Genomic DNA, 22,888 nt, shown 5'->3' with positions numbered 1-22,888 from the left:
AGACGAGTTAAGATCTATAAATAAATTAAACAAAGTATTGTCTCTCTCCTGTGAAAGGCAATCAATTGTTTTTTTCTCTCCCCGTTCTGACTGTCATCAATAGACCAGAAGGGATATTTGTTTGTTCTGAGGATACCTCTCTGTCAACAGCCAACTATTTACTAAATCCACAGGATTTTATTCTTGCATTGGTTTAGGAATCAAAGTGTTTGTTTAAGAAAATCCCGCATTTTCCCTCTTTTAACAATGAACTCATTATCTCACAATCAAGCATTAAAACCTCATTACAAAACGAAAGCGTATACAATGTATTAAGTGTTTAGTTGCACTGACTACACATTAGTTTAATTGGAACATTAAAAAAATCATTTCATCTTTCTATTGGTTGAATTCCAACAATTTAGATCTTAAACAGTCAGTTGTAACTGTGCGCGGGGAAAAAGGGCAAATACAATGTTGTTGTAGTTTAATTTAACTTTAAATTAAAATAGGTACAGATATAGGATCCGTTATCCAGAGAGCTCCGAATTATGGAAAATCTGTCTCCCATACACTCTATTTTATCCAAATAATCAAAAAAAATTTTAAAAAAAAGTTTAATTTAATTTAAATTTAACTAAAATAAATTAAATAAATTTAATTTGATTTTAACTTAAATTGTCAAAAAAGTACAGGTATAGGATCCGTTATGCAAATAATCCAATTTTTTTTTTAAAAAAAAAGTTAAATTTAATTGAAATTTAATTTCAAATAAATATAATTTTAACTTAAACTGTCAAATAGATACAGGTATAGGATCGCTTATCCAGAAAGCTCTGAATTATCGAAAGGCTGTCTCCCATAGAATCCATTTTATCCAAATAATCAAATTTTTAAAAAAATTCTTTAAATCAATTTAAATTTAACTTCAAATAAATTTAATTTTAACTTAAACTGTCAAATAAGTACAGGTATAGGATCTGTTATCCAGAAATCTCAGAATCATGGATAGACTCCATTTTTTCCTAATAATATAAATTTTTTAAAAAGTTCAATTTAATTTCATTTTACCTTCAAATAAATGTGTATCCTGTAACAAATATGTTTTTTTCAGAAATATACTATAAAAGTTTGTATAATAATAAGCGAATCTCAACTTAAATTGTCAAATAGGTACAGGTATAGGATCCGTTATCCAGAAAGCTCTGAATTACGGAAAGGCTGTCGCCCGTAGATTTCATTTTGACTTCAAATAAATGTGTATTCTGTAACAATATGTTTTTTTTCATTAAAAAGTACTATAAATATACTATTAAAGGGTATGTATATTAATAAGCAAATTTCAATTTAAATTGTCAAACAGGTACAAGTATGGGATCCGTTATCCAGAAAGCTCCAAATTACGGAAAGACTCCGTATAGACTCCATTTTATTCAAATAGTCAAAATTTTTAAAAGTGATTTCCTCTTTCTGTGTAATAATAAAACAGCCGCTTGTACTTGATCCCAACTAAGATATAATTAATCCTTATTGGAAGCAAAACCAGCCTATTGGGTTTATTTCATGTTTACGTGATTTTCTAGTAGACTTAAGACATGAAGATCCAAATTACAGAAAGATCTGTTATCCGGAAAACCCCAGGTCCACAGTATTCTGTATAACAGGTCCCATACCTGTACTTGATCCCAAATAAGATATACAGTAATTCATCCGTATTGGAAGCAAAACCAGCCTATTGGGTTTATTTCATGTTTACATGATTTTCTAGTAGAATTAAGGTATAAATTACAAAAAGATCCATTATCCAGCACTCTGGATCACAGGTCCCATACCTGTATACCAAAGTAACTACAAAGACAAGTCCTAAAATAAAATCCCTATATTTATATTTCTTTCTCAGCTACTTTTTGATAGTATATTTGTATATATCTAAATAAGATTTTATGCTTGCAATAAAGATTGAAAATTAAAATGTCCAGAAATGTATTATAAATCTTCTTATTCTGCATACTATTTGTTATCATATTGATTTTTATGATTTATTGTGAAAACCAAATAAAATATTTCAAATCAGAAATGTATTATATTAAGAAAACAATTTTAAATCATATTCTTTAATATTTGTTTTCCTTTAATTGGTATGTGGTTCTAACATTTATTGTCATATTACTTACATATTCCGTAAAATAATTCTATTTACACTAAAAACGACATCGATGCGTAAATAAAAACAATATTACCCTTTGGTTATCGTTTGAGGCAAACGTCTACGAATAAATCTCTGCCCATATGTTTATTTTAAATTGAATTGCTCTAAGTGTTACCGTCGAATTGAATTTATATCCATAAGTGATCAATATTTCAATGCTGAAATGGAAGGAATTTAGGAAGTGAAGCAGAGAGAGGGCAGCTCTTTGTTGCCTAATGTGCATTTTATGAACTTATTATTATTATTATATTATCAAATTTGTCGGTTTAGTACGAAATGGAGCAATTATTTCCGAATTACAGAAACGACTTCCTTCTAAGAGAATGTAAGCCTCCTGCAGAAACTGCGTGCATATTTATTGCCAGTAAATCATTTTAAGAAATCGTCTCCTATGAGCAGCTGGTCATACATTTTTATTGCCTCCTTTGATTTAAAAAAAATATTTTTTTAAAAAAAAAACCTCTGCTGCAGATTAAAATTGAACCAACGGCTTTATCCCAGCCTGCCTGACAAGCATAAAGATTATTGAGTTATATATATTAATTGTGCTTTAATAGAATGATTAGCCCACTTATTGCAAAGTGGATCTTGTGTGTTAATCTACAAATGCTGTGTATTTTCAGTGCTGATATTTATAGCCGCATTAGGGATGTAATGGATCTATTTAAAGGCTGCCAAAATTTTCTTTCTCAAGTACGTTGATATTGCAATTTCTGGGGCAATAAAAACGAAAAGCCGAATAAAAGGCACAATGGATAAAATTGTCATGGCGAGTGAGTAATTAAAAGCAAATTACATTTATTTGTTTTTTTTTTTTTAGACATCCCTGGTATTATATATATATATATATATATATATATATATATATATATATTGACTATATGTGTAATCAGTAAAACATTTTCGTTTATGTGCATTGGTGTATCATGTTTCTAAATAAAACTATAATGAAGTCGGCAGATGTGAGCAAAACTGAGACTGATGCCTTTCCCCCAAAAATTTGAATTCTACCAAGTCAGCTATTCCCAAAATTAAAATTATTATCAGTAAACCTCAATAAAAATAAAAAAGATTTTTTTTTGTAAATAACCGCATTATTTATATTTTATTTCAGTTTGTGTCGTTATTACAGAAATTGTATACAGTATTTGACAATAACAAAAAAAAGTCTACAACATATAAAAATGTTTTTCATGATGAAGCTGATACTTTAAATTGTTTAGGTTGAATTGCATGAAAATTTATGAGAATTAAATTATATTTTAGAATTTTGTTTCAAATTTCAAAACAAGGAAAACACTGCCTCATTTTACTAAAGATTATTTTATATGACGTCCTTGTTTTGTTATGTTTGCGGAAGAACGAAACCTCGAAATGTAGATTCGATGTTTCTCCAATGATGTTGAGAATATTTTACTGGAATTTTGTTTTTAGCCACACAGATCAGATGAGAGAAGGTGATAGGATATACAAACTCTTCTTTTAGAATTTAGTAAAGAAATACAAAGAGAACAGAAATCTAAACCAAGCACTTAATCAGCCCTCTATAAAGTTTTAATGGGAAAAGATTAGATAGGACTTACCACTGTCTAAAAATGAGATTTCCGCGTTTCTCTGTTCAACTTCTGTTTCTTTGCAGCTGGTCAAGTCAATAATGATCGTAAGGAAAAGAGCTCAGAATACAAATTCAGCCTCCACAGCTTGTGCTGTTCCACGCAATTGAGCAGGGAAATATGGGGCTGTGAGGTTGCACGACTCTCCAGTCTTGGTTTAAAACCTGAGCTTAGTAGTGAAGTTGATTTGGTTTCATCAGTGGAGAACAACAGAAGGGAGAGAGCAAAAGACAAGAGAAGAAGGTTTGGGTGATCCTCCTGTTCAGGTGCTGTTGTGGTGACTGCCCTCTCAAACTTTAGGAGGGAGGGTAGAGACAGACTGCTCTGAAGAGAGGGGAGGGTGTGTAGGAGAGGAGCGAGAGACAGAAGGAAGGGCTGACTTCACTAAGCTTTCTGCCCTAAACAGACAGGTCACACAAAGCCTTCGTAAGGAAGCAAAACTTCAAAATTCATGCAAATAAATATACATCCACAACCCATTATTTTTTCATCATTTTATGATAAGATCTTTTTACATATTCAAGTTCACCGTTAAATTGTATGTTAATAGAACGTGCCATCTCCTGTTACAAAACGAGCAGCTTTTTGTGGGCAACTGTGATTTTAGGGGAGGATCTACTGAGACATGTTGGTTGCCATTTGTTTTTTTCATAGTAGAAACGATACTTTTCCCAGGGTTGGAAGGGCTGTGTGACATCCAGTTGACATTATGTCATTCCCAGGCAAACCCTTCATTCTGTCCCCTGTTCAAAGTTCAAAAGCTGAAATGGTCTAACTTGGCCATTTTGCTTTTCCCGTCTCTAACCAACACAGAACTGCAGCGTACGCCAGTTTAAAGGGGACATAAACCGTTCCACAAATGTTGTTAGACTACAACTCCTCAATTCTCCTAAAACTGATTAAAGGAGAAGGAAAGGCTTTGTGCACTTGGGGGTGCCAAATGTTAGGCACCCCCAAGTGATTGTATTGACCTAAAACCAAGGGCCAATGCTCCTTCAGCAGAAAAGTGCACCGGCCGGGGGTTATACCAGTGAGCACCACGGAGAGATCCTGTCCCGGCTTTTTTTTTCTTCGCGTTGCTGCACATGTGCAGTAGAACTAAAAGCCGAACTTTAACTCAGTCTGCTATTTCATTCAACTGCGCATACGTTTCCCCCCGGGAAATTTGAAGAAGAAGCCGGAAAAGTATCGCTTCGCTATATAAAGCTTTAGCTGAACTCAACTTTCACCTGCAGTTGCAGTTGTGTCTATTAATGAAAGGAGGCCCTATTGCCAATTGTGAATGAGTCCGTAGCTCCATGGTTCCTACGTCAATGTTCTCAGCAAAGTTGCTTCAAAACAACTGGGTGCAAGCATCACTCTTATGCCAAGTGCCAGAAATGACCAGGGCCGGATTTACATAGCGGGCACCCATAGGCCCACTGACGTTTATTGCCCCCATCCCTTCCCTTTTATTCGCACAAATTGTTATCATCGGGAAATTTAAAAATCGAGTGTTTCTCCTGCGCATCCTCAATGTTTCTGAACCAATGTGGGTATGGTTGGGCAGCATGCCGCCCACTAAAATCGTGCCGTCCTAGGCCCAGGCTGTGGTGGCCTCTCCACAAGTCTGGGCCTGGAAATGACACCAATCTAACATTTTTAGCACAATTAAGTCCGATTTGCACAAAAGTGCAAACGCAGCCACAATTATGTCAAATATACGTTTTTCCTCTCGGCCTTTTGGCTAAGATCAAGTGTAGTACCTTTGGAACCACTTGGTCCTCTGGCTGGCAAGACCAAAGAGGAGTATCTGTTCTAATGATCCTATCTGAAGAACGGAGAAACCATTGGTCCTCTGGACTAGGCTGACAAGCATAAGCTTGATGAAAGCTGGATCGCTGTGCTCCCATGAGGGTGGCCCCTGACTTGCCTTTTGAGTCAGGGGAGATGCACATGCACCCATGCTTAATCAAAGCTTCACTTCCTTTGCCCTTGCCATTAGGTGGGCGGGAAGCCTTTTCTTTTTCTGGCTGCCAACCAGAGCCTTGCAAAAGGCAACCAATGGCCTTGCACTGCCCACTCCAGCAACTTTTTTGTGTCTGGTTTGAGCACCCTGGATGGGGTCACGGTCTTTTGGCTGGACTCGCAGGCCATGACACGCCCTGGGGGAAGCTTCGGCAGAACCCAGGGTAGACGGGACTCCCCCTAGCTTCGGCGAAGGGGAGTCCAAACGTCCCCGAACCCCTTCGGGGGGCGGGGTGGTGGGCCCTCCCTAGCTTCGGCGAAGGGGGACCCACCCGTTCGAGCTGTTCGCTGGCGGTAGCTGGGAACAGCTTGGGCAACGGAGCCCATGCCTTCGGGTAGGACTCAGAAGGGTGATTCAATATCATACGTTTTTCCTCCCAACTGACTGGTTTGCAAAGGGCTTTCTTAGCAAAACTGCTGTTTACAGCCCCATTTCTTTAATCACTACAATCAATAAGAACAACTGGATCGTGCAACACTCTCTAGTCTAAGTGAACTACTCATTGTACCAGTAACCGGTCTGAACAAAATGACCTAAAGGATGATTTGTGGCTTTGTCGAATGGGAAAAGACAACTGGTGATTTCATTTCCAATAAACACATTTAAGTCCACCTGTGCCTGTGTTTTCTTTTCTGATCTGCTGAGGAAAAATGCAGCAGGACACCTTCAGCATTCTAACGTTCTTCTAAAAATCTGGAAGCAATTCGGACTTTATCTCTGACGTCGATCGGTGGAAGATCAGCCCAGTATAGTTATATAAGCCACACAAAGCCCTCCCAACCTGATATAATATTGATATTCTTTGCACAGGTCTTAAAACACTCTGTAAGTCATTGTTTCATTTGGCTGGACATAGAAAAAAGGCTCTAAGGGGGTTATTTACTAAACTCCGAATGCAAAAATCCCAAAAGATTAGTGATTTTTGTTTATCAAATCATGAATTTTCTGAATTTATTAAACCCAGAGGATGGAAAAGTCAGAATCTGAAAATCCGGCAACCCAGACCTGTTGAGGTGGCATATAAGTCAACGGGAGAAGTCCAAATGATTTTTTCATGTGCACTGGGTTTTGTGCAATACCCCGAAGTTTTCAGAGTTTTAGGGTGAAAAATCCAAAACAAATCGTAGTTTTCGGGTGAAAATGTCATAATAAATAAGCGTAAATAAAAATTGAGCAGATTTGGACTTTGATAAATAACCCTCATAGTATCTACAATTTGGGGAGTTGTTACTATTATGCTTAGTTCAGGGGGACCTATTCTGGATTAGATCTCTCTGTTCTAGCTATGAGCTCTATCATCCATATAAGTGTTTAGCCATAGGGGCAGCCATGTTTACTCTGATGAGGTTCGCTCATCCACAGACTGTAAGGAAACAGTGACCCCCAGTGGTGAAGTTATCCTTGCTTGGAACACCTGCACGAGGCACATGGGAGCACCCTCACTTTACTTACCTAGAAATCAGGGGCGTAACTACTGAGGAAGCAGATCCTGGGGCCCCAGGAGGTATAAGGGCCAGACGAGGCCCTAATTCTTATAAATTTCCTATACAAAGGTCAACCTCTGGACATTTTGGGGGCCTGAAAAAGAATTTGCTGTGGGACCCAGTAATATCTAGATATGCCACTGCTAGAAATTGTGCTGTGCATTGTTTTTCAATTGCATAATTGGTTAATATATTGCCCTTAGGTGCCCCGGAGATGTTTTGATAACAAGATTCCATGCCATAGACCTAAATGTTCTTTTGTATCACATGTGACTGCTACAAAATGTCAGGCTTGTTAGTGTGACGTTATTACCATGTCCTACATACCTTGTCCCTATCTACTAACCAATAATTATGAAATGTAAAAAGCAATTAGCAGCACACAGGTCAGCACAGCAAGAATATCTTTCTCCCACAAGGTGCAAGGCATGCCGTCCTCAATCTCCCTCCCAAGGCTGTCAAGCAGGTCTAATTACATGTGCATTATGGCTCTAATTATAACAAGTCAAAACTGCCTCTTGTACTCAACTGCAGGCTTGTCACTGTACTAACAGGGATGAACTAAAGGACAGGAGCCTCAAAGTAACAAAGGTTTATTCATAAGGGCAAAGAAAAAATAGAACATCACCATATTGGTTATTATAGACATTGTTTATAAAAGAAACATACTACAAACCGGCAAAAATGGCAGCATAGGTATCCCCTGTACTAAGCACAATTCAGCAGGAACAGTCCCTAAGTTTGCTCATAGCCTGTACAGAGAGATCCCATAAAACTATGGCAGCATAGGTATTCCCCTGTACTAAGCACAATTCAGCAGAAACAGTCCCCTAAGTTTGCTCATAGTCTGTACAGAGAGATCCCATAAAACTATGGCAGCATAGGTATTCCCCTGTACTAAGCACAATTCAGCAGAAACTGTCCCCTAAGTTTGCTCATAGTCTGTAGAGAGAGATCCCATAAAACTATGGCAGCATAGGTATTCCTCTGTACTAAGCACAATTCAGCAGGAACAGTCCCTAAGTTTGCTCATATTCTGTACAGAGAGATCCCATAAAACTATGGCAGCATAGGTATTCCCCTGTACTAAGCACAATTCAGCAGGAACAGTCCCCTAAGTTTGCTCATAGTCTGTACAGAGAGATCCCATAAAACTATGGCAGCATAGGTATTCCCCTGTACTAAGCACAATTCAGCAGGAACAGTCCCCTAAGTTTGCTCATAGTCTGTACAGAGAGATCCCATAAAACTATGACAGCATAGGTATTCCTCTGTACTAAGCACAATTCAGCAGGAACAGCCCCTAAATTTGCTCATAGTCTGTACAGAGTGATACCATAAAACTATGGCAGCATAGGTATCCCCCTGTACTAAGTACAATTCAGCAGGAACAGCCCCCTAAGTTTGCTCTTAGTCTGTACAGAGAGATCCTATAAAATTATGCCAGCCTAAGTATTCAGTTTAACCAATAGAGGCTATAATGAATGAAATGATATGAATTAAGAGATGTCTCTGATCCGCAACCCACAGCAACCATCATCAGATCACATTTGCATTTAATGGAATTGTTGTTTTGTGTTACTAAACCCGTAGTCAACTTTACAAATGTTATTACATCACTCTAATAGTAAACTCTGTTGTATAATCCAATATAGTTTTATGACACAGGTTTGTCCACAGGAGAGTACTAGGGGTTCTCCCAGAATTCCCATCAGCCCATCCTTATGCCCACCATAAGAATTTATAAAAACATTTATTATGTGGCTCTATCTATATATAATTGCTGTGAGATTGGGCCCTAGGAGACCCATTCGGATTCTGTTTGTTGCACTCTGTGGATTCAAACCCACACTTAACCCCAATTCCTCTCTCCCTTCTGTTGCTGATCTCCGGTTGCTCATGGTTTATCCACGTGTGACAGCAAACACTCAGCTGTGTATTTACATCAAAGGCAAATGATGGGAGCAGTCCTTCTTGTGTTTGCTCATAGGATCATCTCTGGCACATTAGTAAAGAACCTTATTATTCCCTTGAGACTAATGCCGTGAAGGTTAGGAGAGCAAATAGTCAGGTTGGTTCAGGCAATGAGAATCTTCAAGGGATTCATCTAAAGCACTTCCTTTTATCTCTGTCCTTTTGTTTGTGGTTGGGAGCTTTAGCTTCTACAAATGAACAGTTCCCAGTGTAAACTACCTGCTTATCTTTAACCCATCAAATCTCATTAAATTGTTATGTACTTTATGCACATTCCCACTACTATAAACCAAAATATAATATGCTTGATGGGCAGAACAGGCAGTAACCCTTCCAACACTCTACTCTTGTCTCTGTCCTTATATTAGGCACCTATCTAGTGTTACCAATCCCTATTTCTGTAGGGAAATGAGAGCAGAGCAGACAGTAACCCTTCCAACACTTTCCTCTTGTCTCTGTCCTTATATATTAGGTACCTATCTAGTGTTACCAATCCCTATTTCTGTAGGGAAATGAGAGCAGAGCAGACAGTAACTCTTCCAACACTTTCCTCTTGTCTCTGTCCTTATATATTAGGTACCTATCTAGTGCTACCAATCCCTATTTCTGTAGGGAAATGAGAGAGAGCAGACAGTAACCCTTCCAACACTTTCCTCTTGTCTCTACTTATATATTAGGTACCTATCTAGTGTTACCAATCCCTATTTCTGTCAGCTGCCGATCTCCCACACCTGCCAATAGAAATAGATTTTTTCCCCTCTCAAATGTGAATTTACAATAAATACATCAAATCACAGGAAAGGTTGTTAGGGTGTCTCATTACCCTTTACTTTAAATGTAAATAAATATAAATCATTGCACTTTTAATATCTCCCTCCTATATCCAGTGACACAACGGTTAAGCCCACAACTCCCAATAAATCTAAGCAAAGCATATGCTGCAATAGAAGAACATCGGTGCTGAAACCAGGCCGGGACAATATTTATTGGCAAATGTATGAATTGTCTGAGCCATTTATCACTGAGCAGACATGGTGAAAATGCTGTGTAAATCTTCATCAGGCCCAATGTGAGAATCAATAAATTCTAACACGTAGTCTGAACAGCAGCCATAAAGGCAAATTGGAGCTCTCTGCAAGGGTGCAGCCCCTCAGGAACCTTCTAAAGCACTTTATAATTTCCTCATTAAAGGATTTGCTTGTAATAATTTTCCTGCCATGCGTTCATTTTTATTACATTTCAAGAGGTATAAATTTTTGCAATAAATGCGTGAGCAGAATTGGATGGCTCCTCCCCTTCCATATGTTGCACTCAGCTAGTTAAACCTCCCATCACTCTCAGTGCATTGCCCATTGTCTTTAAGGGCCGGATTTTGGCTGACACGTCAACTGGCTTGAAAACCTTGAGTAGCAGAACCATAAATCAGCTTTTAAACATTTTTTGTATTTTCATTTTATACTATTATAATGTAATTTAATTCAATTTAATTCAACAAGCATGTCTAATAAAAGTGCTCTGCATCTGATACTGCCTTCAGAAACGTGCTTAGTACATGCATGGCATCTCTCTGTATGAGTAAAATTAGGCTGTTCCTGCTGAATTGTGCTTAGTATAGTTGACTTTATATCCTGGTATAGATGTATGGTTACAGGCATTGAGCTGAATTGTGCTTAGTAAAAAGGAATACTAAAAGTGGCCATAGACGCACAGATAAATTCGTACGATATTAGGTGCGTGTATAGTGGGAAAAGAGCCGACCGATATCGGTAAAAAAGACTTGGATATCGGTCTCTCGCCAATCAGGCTGGACAGAAAATTTTGATCGGGTGCCTTTAAAGGAACCCAAACATCGGCCATTGTTAGTGCTGAATCGTCAGATACAGGTAGAATTCTATTGTTTCTATTGTATATCTGACCATTCAGCTGTATATCTGAGACGATCTTTTCCAAGAAAGATCATAATTGTTACTTCTACAGTCACCTTTAGGAATACACTGTTCTAACCTTTTTGTCCATTAGTCTGCATAGTCTTAGTTTACCCAGAAGACAACTATTCTGGTTCTCTCAAAACGCAGAAAGAAATCGCCAACGCTTGGTCTAACCCACACTGTAGCGTTGAGCAGGTGCTAGAAGCTCGGTCTAACCCACAATCTGGAATTGACCAGCTGCTATAAATGATAAAAAAAAAAACAATATTCGTACACAAAAAGAAGAAGAAAGATTGCTCGGTTTGCCTTTAAAAATTATTACAAAAAACAAGGTGTTAGTACCACTCTTTGGCCAAAATATTTAAGCTCACGTGCCACATCGAGCCCCCTCATTGTATGTGAGTCCTACACTATCTGTTAGCATTCTAATTTTGTAGTACATTTAAAATCGAGTCCCCCAGCAAACAGTGTCACTGAGTAGTAAGACCATAGTGCATTTACCTTTAAAGGTGGCCATAGACGCAAAACAAAATTTTTTGTACAAATTTTTGTACGATATTCGTTGCATGTATGGTGGGAAAAGAGCCGACCGATATTGGCAGAAGACTTGGATATCAGTCGGCTCAATGATTGGGCTGGACGGAAAATTTTGATCGGGTGCCTTTGAAGGCACACAAACATTGGCCACTGTTAGTGCTAATTTGTCAGATACAGGTAGAATTCTATTGTTTCTATCTGTATATCTGACTATTCAGCTCTACACATGTTTATTGAAACGAATGATCTTTCTTGGAAAGATCTTTTCCAAGAAAAAGAAATTGTTACGTCTATGGCCACCTTAACTCAGGAGCTCTAGTGAGAAGCAGGGAGCTTTTAAGCCTCAGCCCCAGGTTCTCTCACCATGTGCCATCTTCTGCCACCACCAATTCCATCTGATTCCTGCATCTCCTCAGACATTCCAATCTTCAACTTCCTTTGTATCTGGAACATCCCATTACATAATATTTAGACTTTATGATTGGGACATGGGATTTTTCTCATTGTATCCCAGGTCAGTATCTCTGAACCCCCAACCAATTAATTTAGTTATAGCAGCTACTGTAGACCCCGCTCCTCTGGTCTACACCACAACTAATCAATCCATGGTAGATATTGCATAAAGCCCCGAGTCGAAAAATAGCATCTTTCCTGGATAACCAGAGAACAAATAGGTCATTTCACCCTGAGTGAACCTGCCAATGTGCTTTTAGTACTTTCCCATGAGTTGACTTATAATTTATTCTGTAAAAACCAAATCTCAGGTTTCCTGTTTGTGTGTGTGTCAGCAGGAACCATCTCCATCCACACCCACCCCACCTACTGTCTCAGTGTGAGATTGAGCATTTTAATCTCCAGACATGGGGTAAATGTCCTGGGATAGAGTCTTTCTGAAGTGTAATGTCATGGATTCCAAGAAGGACAGCCCATTGTGCTCAGAATGGCAAGGTTCATATGGAACATCTCGGAGATCTTTATAGGTGGTTCTTTTTATGGAGTCTTTGCATAGTCTAATAATGGGGCATATGGTAAAGATGAAACCCCCTTTCCCTGTTGGGATTTTGCCCAGGATGCTAATTCCTTTTAAAACAAAGTCTGGAGTCCTGTGTTTTATTAACCCTGTTTGTTCAGGCGTTGCAGCAAGTGCAAAGATAGCCCATATTTCCTCTAGGAATGTGGACGGAAGTTGGTAAGGTTTTATAGAGCACTCACAACACAACCATGAATTAATAAGAAACGGTAGACTAAATAAAAGCTTTATATATTAACTAAACACTGAAACAAATCGAAAATTATTTCTGATACTGAGAATAGATAGTTGAAGTGTATCTATGATTTTTCCCAGCCTAAGCCAAGGTGATTTTGAACTTCATTTCCCACCAACCCACCCTCCCCAAGTTTAACAACATCTGGATTAATGGAGGTCAGGCATCATTGTCAGACTAGTTGGATCATATAGGATGATGCATCTATATTTTCTGATTTAGTTATTCACAACATGGGACACAAACTAAACAACAGCAGGGCCCTATGTGCCCAATCCTTGACTTGGTGGGCCCCAAACAAAAGACAGTTGTCGACTTGGTCTGGAAGGAGTATTTATCTTTGTATGGCCAGCAATAATTATTGGACCACAGGTTGAGCATCTGGTCCACCCTTTTACACCAGTATTGATGTCATCTTGCTATAATTCCAGGGGTGCTCAGAACACAAACAAGCACTCACTCCAAATCTCACCCTAATTTGCCTTCAGGCTGGGCCCTTTTAGCTCATAACAATGTCCAGATATATCAAAACATTGGGGGTAACAGACACCCTGCTATAGTTCCAGGGTCACCCAGGGCACAAATAAGCACTCACCCCAAATCTCCCCCTAACTGGCCTTCAGGCTGGGCCCCCTTAGCTCATAACAAGGTTACAGATATATAGAAACATTGGGGTAACAGTCACCCTGATATAATTCCAGGAGTACCCAGGGCACAAATAAACACTCACCCCAAATCTCCCCCTAACTGGCCTTCAGACTGGGCCCCCTTAGCTCATAACAAGGTTACAGATATATAGAAACATTGGGGTAACAGTCACCCTGATATAATTCCAGGAGTACCCAGCTCAAGCACTGTTGACATCTTGTCCCAAAGTTCTGTGTTACTCCATTTTCAAAGACATCTCTCATCCTTGTAACTACAGTATATACCATCTCAGCTAAGATCCCCAAATCCCACCCAATCCCTGAGCTCCATGTTTCCAGGGACTGTCCCAGGACATGTATGTACATTAACGTAGGACTCAATGGGGATTATGTAATAAAAGGCACTAAGTTTGCCCAGGAGCAGTAACCCATAGTGACCAATCAGCAGGTAGCATTTACTGGTTACCTGTTTCAAAACAAACATCTTATTGGTTGCTATGGGTTAGGGATCCTGGGCAAACTTAGTGCCTTTTATTACATATGAGGGAATATATAAAGAGCAGCTGGTTTGAACAGAAGGATTAGCCCACCATGGGTTAAACCCTCAGTTTAGGTATGTAGGATTTATGAACTTATGAGATCTGATAATATATATATATACATATACAGAGTTTCCACAAGTGCTGAGTTAGGCATATACTGTACTGCAGTCTTCCCTGATTCTGTACAAGTCAAACTGCTGAATAGACAAGTTGTCAGGATTCCTGTAAATTACCATAAGAGTGACTAAGCCCTTCTGTATAAAAAGTAACGGGTTATCTTAAAATCTGGATAATGTGCTTATTTTTACAAGAATTCCCCAGAAGTCCTAATTACTCTTGGCTTTCGGGGCATTTATCTACCTTTGTATACAGTGACATTCCAAGGCAATAATAACTTTGCTTCTATTATGTGCATCAGCCAAAAATAGTGAATGTCTATGGCATCTTACAGCAGCCCTGCTGGTATCTGCCAGAATCAACAGATTGACAGCCTGGGCAATACAGCCTATTCTTTCTGTATGACAGATCATTCTGTCCCAGTGGCTGCACAGATCCTATCTGATCCCCATTGTAAGTAGCAGTCCTGCCCTGCTTTATGGCAGCTTAGATTCTAGCTATCTGTATAACAGAGCATTCTGTCCCAGTGGCTGTACAGATCCTATCTGATCCCCATTGTAAGCAGCAGTCCTGTCCTGCTTTATGGCAGCTTAGATTCTAGTTATCTGTATAACAGAACATTCTGTCCCAGTGGCTGCACAGATTCTATCTGATCCCCATTGTAAGCAGCAGTCCTGTCGTGCTTTATGGCAGCTGAGATTCTAGCTATCTGTATAACAGAGAATTCTGTCATAGTAGAACAGGATCACATAATTGTTTTTTCCACTCATTTCGCCAAAAAGCAGATGCTTAGCTTGTATAAGTAATAATCAATGTTTTGGCTGGAATTCTATAGAACTGAAATTAGTGGAAAAGGTTGGAAATGAATGTACCTATTACTATTTCAGCTTCAGTCTTTCAACCTTCTAAGCTCTGCCCATTGTTCATAAAGGCATATAGGCAATCAGCCTTCGGGGGATCCTGGAAGTTGAAGTTCCACAACACCCGTAGATCCAGGGATGTTGTGAAATGAATGTAACACTACGTACTGTACATAGAAACTCATGACTATGAAAGAGGTTGTTCTAAAAAAACAACTAAAGGCAACACATAAATCTTTTCTTGCTGCTCCTTCCAGAACAAATGCTTTTCAAGAAACTATTCGGCTTCATTAATCTTTGGCAGGATAGCTTGAAGCAATGGAAATTTTTTTTTAAAGGATATCATTTTTAACCTTGTGGCTATCAGAAGGAAAGTGTGTCTGAAAGGGTTAAGAGCAGTGATCCCCAACCAGTAGCTCGTGAGCAACATGTTGCTCTCCTTCCCCTTGGATGTTGCTTCCAGTGGCCTCACACCAAGTACTTATTTCTGAATTCCAGGCTTGGAGGCAACTTTTTGTTTCATGAAAACCAGGTGCACTGCCAAACAGAGCCTCTTGTAGGTTTACAGTCCACATAGGGGCTACCTAATGGCCAATCACAGTCCTTGTTTGGCACCCCAAGAACATTTTTCATGCTAGCGTTGCTCCCCAACTCCTTTTACTTCTGAATGTTGCTCATGGGTTCAAAAGGTTGGGGATCCCTGGTTAAGAGCATACTGCAGTAGACATTTGCCATTATGGATACAGATTCAGTGGTTTGCCTGGGGCTACACTGTGCTCCCATTATGAGATGCTCTGGACTCTTGGGGGCAGATTCACTAAAGGGCGGAGTGGCTAACGCTAGTGACTTTTCACCAATTTACTGACAGGCGCAGGTGACAATTCGCTAGTGAACAGGACCGTCGCTAGCGTTCATTCGCACTCTATCGCCAGACGACTTTTGGCAAATGCAGTAAAGTGCGGATTTTACTGAACGTTACCTCTTTCGCCAGAGTTGACTTCGCCATCTCAGATTAGGCGAAGTGCTATAAAGAAGCTAGATCTACCTCAATCTTATGTCATTTACATCATATCCTGTGTGCTGAAAATGCATTAAAGTTCAAAAAACGCTGGCGACTTTTCCTTTTTTTGAGTGGGATTGGCTGCAAAAGTCCTAACAGACTTTTTTTGGGCAACCGGTGTTCTCCAGATATTTTCTTACATATGGAACATTCAGTTTACAGTGGACTCGTGTAGGGCATTATATTAACTCTCTTGTCTTTATTAAGGTTCCCTGGACTTGTGTAATAAAAACCGCTAACTTAAACCATTTGAGGCAACATTATTACCCGCCGCATGCAAATTGACCTAATGGTGCGATGGGTGTGAAGCTGACGCTGGTGAAAATTCGCCTGTTAGTGATTCTGCCCCATAGTTTATTTTATTTACTTTACTAAGCTATCAGGACCAATAAATACTTTATTAAGCTATCTGGACCGCAAATGCACTAAAGCACTAAAGTGCGGATTTTACTGAACGTTACCTCTTTCGCCAGAGTTGACTTCGCCACCTCAGATCAGGCGAAGTGCTAAAAAGAAGCTAGATCTTCTTAAATCTTCTGTCACTATATCAGCCACCTATCTAGGGCTACAAATCCCTGTTTCTGTGATGAGAGGAAAGTATGGAAAACCAAGAAGAAAATAACATTATTTAGGACATGGGACAACAATGGAAAAGCCAAGACAACAGAGCTGCAGAAAGTGAATTGGACTCCTTGATATTTTCTTTAGACAAATACTAAAGGAGAATAAAGAAAAATGGAGGTTTTGAGGCACTTTAAAAGCAAAATAAACATACTAACCCTGCCTGGGCCTTTGGTTGGGGGCAAGTCACCCTTCGCCCTTCTCTTGTCTTTATTCTCTGCTACTTTAAAGTCTGAGAAATGAACATCAGGGCAAAAGACTAAAGCAAGATCCCCCCAGGGGGCAAGAAATAGACTGGAGGTAAATACTCTCCCTGTAAGTCTCTCACCCCTGACCTGGGATATTCTACTCATCCCGCTGCCCAAACTTCAAGGGAGGGGAATGTTTTCTACCCCTTCCCAAAGAATAATACATGAGAGAAGAAGGCTGATTTATTATTCTGCTCATAATGGCCGTAGTACAAACATGCCTCAAGAAGAGATATTTATGTATTACACTTGCCCCAGGGGATAGCAGCACATTTTTTTAAAGGCTCCTTGCCGTGCAACAGGTTAAATCAGTGTGAAGCCATTTCGGGCAGGGGCTCTGTCAGTCATGGGGGAACATTATAAACAGAGCCGTGTTTGTATTATTTTTACTGTGACGGCTATTTTTAAGATGGAAGAAAGGTTCTTATGTATACAAAACAATAAGGGGAGTTAGAGTTCAAGGAAGACTTTCTAAATCACAGCGGTCCAGCCAGGCCAATAATAATGAAAAGAAACAAGGGGTGTCGTTTCCATGCTTTCCATTTTGCCGAGTGGGAGCTGCCATCTTGCATGTCCTCGCTGTAATCATTTTATAACAGGATAATGCGCAGTTATCATTTTTATGGCTTTGAAGCTTTCAATGCAACTGAATCTCTTATTGTCATATATTAAGTGTAAAATAGCAAAACAGGAGAGGCCAACCTTCATTTGAGGACACAAGCCCTCTCTGACAGGCACACCATCTGTCCCCCTAAAAGTTACTCCACTGGTTCTGCCCCCCCCTCAATAGTGCTCATTGATTCAAAGGATTCCAGATAAGGATTCTATGCTCTTTCTTTCTGCTATTCAATGGTGTGGAAAACCATACCTCCCAACATTTTGGAAATAAAAAGAGGGACAAAAACATTTATCGAACTACGTGCGGCAATTTTTTGACCACATGCATTTTGTGGCCACGCCCCCTAATTACCATTTTAATTTTACAAAATTTGGCAGGTTATGAAAATATAAAACATATTTCTGTGTTTTTTTCCATTTATTACACTTTTGCTAATGAAGGTGAATTGTCCTTTAAGCAGTGAGTCTTACTTTTCCCAAGGGACTTCCTCATCTAAATTGTTACAATTATTTGTACTTACTTATTTGCTTATCTCAAAATTGTCACAAAAGTATCTTATTTGCACCTGGTGGCTGTTCTGGGTTCTCTGCCAAAAGCCAATTAAGTTAGAAATTTTGTTTCTTTTTCTGGCTGTTGGGAGGTATGGAAAACGACAACAGGGTTGTTCACATTTGAGTTAATTTTGCAGAGTGATATTCTGAGACAATTTGCAATTGGTTCTCATTTATTTATTATTTGTGGTTTTTGAGTTATTTAGCTTTTTATTCTCCAGTTTACAATTTCAGCGCTCTGGTTGCAGAAGTCCAAATTACCCTAGAAACCATGCACTGATTTGAATAAGAGACTGGAATATGAATACGAGAGGCCTGATGAGTAATAAAAAGTAGCAATAACAATAAATGTGTAGCCTTACAGAGCATTTGTTTTATAGAAGGGGTCAGTGACCCCCCCTTCTGAAAGCTGGAAAGAGTCAGAAGAAGAAGGCAAATAACGGCAAAAAAATGAAAAAATAATGAAAGTCATTTGAAGTTGTTTAGAACTGGCTATCCTATAACATACTAAAAGGTGAACCACCCTTTTAAATCAAGGGGACTCCTGAAAAATACAGGTGAGTTGATGTTTGGCCTAAGAAGACTATATCTAATAAGACAACAATAAAGGTTAGCAGTGCACTTTTTATTGGACAGCAACCTCAGGGGGAGAGGGTTAGGGTTGCCACCTGGCTGGTATTTTACTGGCCTGGCCAGTTAAACATGTTGCTTGATGCCAATGTTATTTATAGGGAAAACCACAAAAATAAAGGCCTGTATTTTTTTCCAAAAAAGGTGGCAACCCTAGCGAGGGGTGACGTAAGTGGGTGAATTTGAGCAGGAATTGCCCAGTTCAGGAAATGATTATATTGTTCTTGAGTTGGTTCAGCTTCTGTGAAAACTGGAGTGTCTAGTACAAAGCCTGACAGCTGGCAATCCATATCAACGAGTCCTGTGACATTGGAAATAGTGATACTAACAAGGAAGTAGACTCCGCAACCATAGGGGTCCCCATGGGTACAGGGGCCTGGCTTCCTCTTTAGGGGATTGTGGGGGGCCTACAAGAATGTGCAGCTGGGAATTTGCAGGTCCTCCATGATTATGTGCAGAGGGGGACTAAAGAGCCAAGTGGCTAACGCTAGGGACTTTTCGCCAGAAATAACATCCCTAAGGACATCGCCAACAGGCACAGACGACAGTTTACTAGCGAAAGAGACCGTCGCTATCATTTGCTCACACTCTATTGCCAGCCGACCAGAAACGTAACTAGATGGGGGCGGGCCCTGGTGCGGGACGTGCAGCCGGGCCCCGCCGCCTCCGTATGCCCGGAAACGGACGCATTTACAGCCGTATTTACCTAGGAACTCAGAGGCGCGTGAGCTGTCAGGGGCCCTGAGGGGGTGTGGGCCCTGGCCCAATCTGACCCCCTGCTCCCCCGGTAGTTACGCCACTGCAGCCGACTTTTCACTCAGGCGAACGATCGTTACTCCACAAGTTCACTAAAGTGCGGATTTTACTGAACGTTACCTCTTTCGCCAGAGTTGACTTCGCCACCTCAGACGAGGCGAAGTGCTAGATCTTCCTCAATCTTATGTCACTTACATTATATCCTGTGGGACGAAAATGCATTAAAGTTCAAAAAACGCTGGCGACTTTTCCCTTTTTTAAGCGGGATTGGCTGCAAAAGTCCTAACTGAGACATTTAATAACATATGGAACATTCATTTTACAGTGGGCTCATGTGAAGGGCATTATATTAACTCTATTGTCTTTATTAAGGTTCCCTGGACATGTTGGCCTGTAAAAATGATGGTTGATCCCAATGTTATTAACAGGGAAAAAAGATAAATATATAGGAAGTCCGGTATTTTTTCCAGAAAAGGTGGCAACCCTAACTGGAGATCATTCTGCCAACACCATCATCAGCTGACAGGAAGTGACAACACCCTCCCTTCCCTCTCTCTTATTTCACCTCAGATCCCACAGGAATCAACTCCATCTTTACATAGCCCTCTGTTGGAGCTTACGGCTGTGATAATAAGATCCCTTGTACTAATTAAGCTTAACGATTCCAAATCTACATTGGTGGCAAAACAACGTCATAGATGTTTGCTACATTTCCAGTAACCCATGGCAACCAATCAGCAGGTGTAAAATAAACAAAACTCTGACTGAATTCTAGGTCTGGGCAAACGTACAACTTTTTGTATAGGTGCCCTTATCTTGAAAACTCCAGTCCCAAGCATTAAAGGGGCAGCGTCAGTCTGACAGGCCCCTCCCAACAACTCCCCAATCTTTGCCCCCCCTGCTTTCCATAAATATCAAACCAACCACACCTCCTATCTGGGGTGAAAAAGGCTGCAGCTTATTAAATCACATAAATAAGGACCAACATAAACCAAAAGCATTGCGTTCAGGGCAATATACCATCACATTTATCAAATATTTAACTATTAACTTACTTAACTTACTTAGCCACTGAAGGCTGCAAAGAATTGTACCCAATAGCGAGGGGCCCACCTTCTGTCCTTCATAGGTGTGGCTTTCCTCCATAACTCATGCCCCTTCCACAGGGCCCCTTCCATCACTTTGGCCCCAGGCCTAGGGTTACCACCTTTTCTGGAAGAAAATACCGGCCTTCCTATATTCTTGCCATTTTTTCCTATTAATAACATTGGCATCAAGTATCATTTTTACCGGCCAGGTGACAAACCTACCCAGGCCTAACCCCTGTTAAGCCCTACACTTGTTACCACTCTCACCGGCTCCCCCCTTCCGCCGTGACATTATGCTAACACTCCCACTCCCCCCTTACCCCATACCCAACTACCGCTTTATTCTGGGGAGGGAAGGCTGACGGGTTGCTGTTCAAGGTAAAAGAGCATGCTCCCTTCCCTTCCTTCATCTTTTAACCCCTCGTGTCTCCACCCGCCCCAATTACAACCCCCATAATCCTTTAAGGAGAACCAAACCCTTGCTAATAAAAACCCCAACCCTACATAGACCCCCCCCTGATCCCCCCCAGCCTAGGTGGTACCTTTGGTAAATGCCCCTAACTCTTTACTTACCCCTCGGTGCAGATACAAGGCATTGGAGTTCGTCTTATCAGGGCATCAGAGTTTACAGGCACCATCCTCTTCTCTTCGGTAATCTTCGGCTCTTCTTTCGGTGCATGCGCGGTTGTCTCAAAACAGAAGATTGCTCCACTGCGCATGCGTCGTTACGCCACTCTATTGCCAAAGATAAGACGAACTCCAATGCCTTGTATCTGCACCGAGGGGTAAGTAAAGAGTTAGGGGCATTTACCAAAGGTACCACCTAGGCTGGGGGGGATCAGGGGGGGGTCTATGTAGGGTTGGGGTTAGTAAGGTACTACCTAGACTGGGGGGGAGCAGGGAGGGGGTCTATGTAGGGTAGGGGGGTTGGTGTTTTTATTAGCAAGGGTTTGGTTCTCCTTTAATCTCCTCTTCTGGTTCCCTCATTCCTAGCCCTGTCATGGCCTTGTTGTTTCCAGTTCCTGGCTCACTCCCCCAGGGATTTCTTTCTGGATAACAGATCCTTTATAGTTTGAGCCATGGACAATGGATTCAGCAGCACAGACTAAAATAAAGCTGAAGAGGGTGAAATTTGTTATTTAAATTTGAACCACTGGCAATGTCCCATAAATCACTGAGAGCAAATTTTCTGATAGTATCTAAATTCTCAAATATCCACCCTTCTGATGTGGTTTTACTGCAACGTTCAACAGCCCCGGGGTGGATACTTCCTTGGTTTTGCTCAGCTAAAATGGAACTGACTGTCATATACTCGACAACGACTTGATCTGGATAGACTCATCTTACATGGAGTTGGTTCTGGTAAAGTCATGTAGCAAACTAGCTGCACTAAGTATAGGTAATTTACCATGGTGAATTCAGTGCCACCATAAAATGCCAACAACTTCCTTTGTCCTAGAAAAAAACTGATTTAAAGCACATCACATAAGTATAAAAAGAGGCATTTTTTTTTGATAATTTACACACATTCCTTACAGTGTTTATTCGCCTGTGGCCTAGGAGCTTAGATCCACTCTCGGCTGCTGATGGGCGAGGCAGTGATATTGCAGAAGGTAATATAGAACTTGACCTTAAAACTGGAGAAAACAACTTGCTGATGCTAATTTATACCATGTGTCCCTGTTTTCATGAACCATTAACAAGAACTAGCTCTCCATTTCACATGTCACTTCTAGGTGGAGCATTCATTGAATCTCACAGTCCTGTCCCTTATAAAGCTTAAAATGCAATTATACATTCAGTTTTTATTTTGTCTAATGGAAATATTGAGAGCCGTGTTTATTTGTTTTGCATTCCCCGAGCTTCTCTCCAAGCGTAGTGCCCTGTCCTTTTCTCTTAAACCAGCTCATAGACCTCCTAATGTGTTATACCTCTTACAAGAAGCCAGAAGGAGCATGGCATGAAATAATTTGGCCAGTTGAAAAAGGCTGTAAATTGATCTCTTGTTAGTATTGACAACCCTCTTTGTATCTTTATAGACTATGGAGAGTTGCAATCAGAAACTATGCCAGTATAAGTATCCCCCTGTACTGAGAACAACTATATGGGAACAGTTTCCTGTATTTGTCATTGACTAAACAGAGAGATGCAA

General features: G+C 40.2%; 1 protein-coding gene across 1 annotated transcript in view; it reads right to left on the bottom strand.

Moving 5' to 3' along the window:
• Positions 1 to 4,108, bottom strand: part of LOC108701771 (eyes absent homolog 2) — a 120,072-nt gene extending 115,964 nt beyond the window's left edge. The window contains exon 1 of the mRNA XM_041576044.1: positions 3,772 to 4,108. The gene's annotated coding sequence lies outside the window, so the exon portion shown is untranslated. The remainder of the gene's footprint in view (positions 1 to 3,771) is intronic.
• Between the last annotated feature and the right edge of the window lie 18,780 nt (positions 4,109 to 22,888).

Source organism: Xenopus laevis, chromosome 9_10L, assembly GCF_017654675.1.
Source record: "Xenopus laevis strain J_2021 chromosome 9_10L, Xenopus_laevis_v10.1, whole genome shotgun sequence".
Taxonomy (NCBI): Eukaryota; Metazoa; Chordata; class Amphibia; order Anura; family Pipidae; genus Xenopus; species Xenopus laevis.
This window is presented reverse-complemented; position numbering and strand designations above follow the sequence as displayed.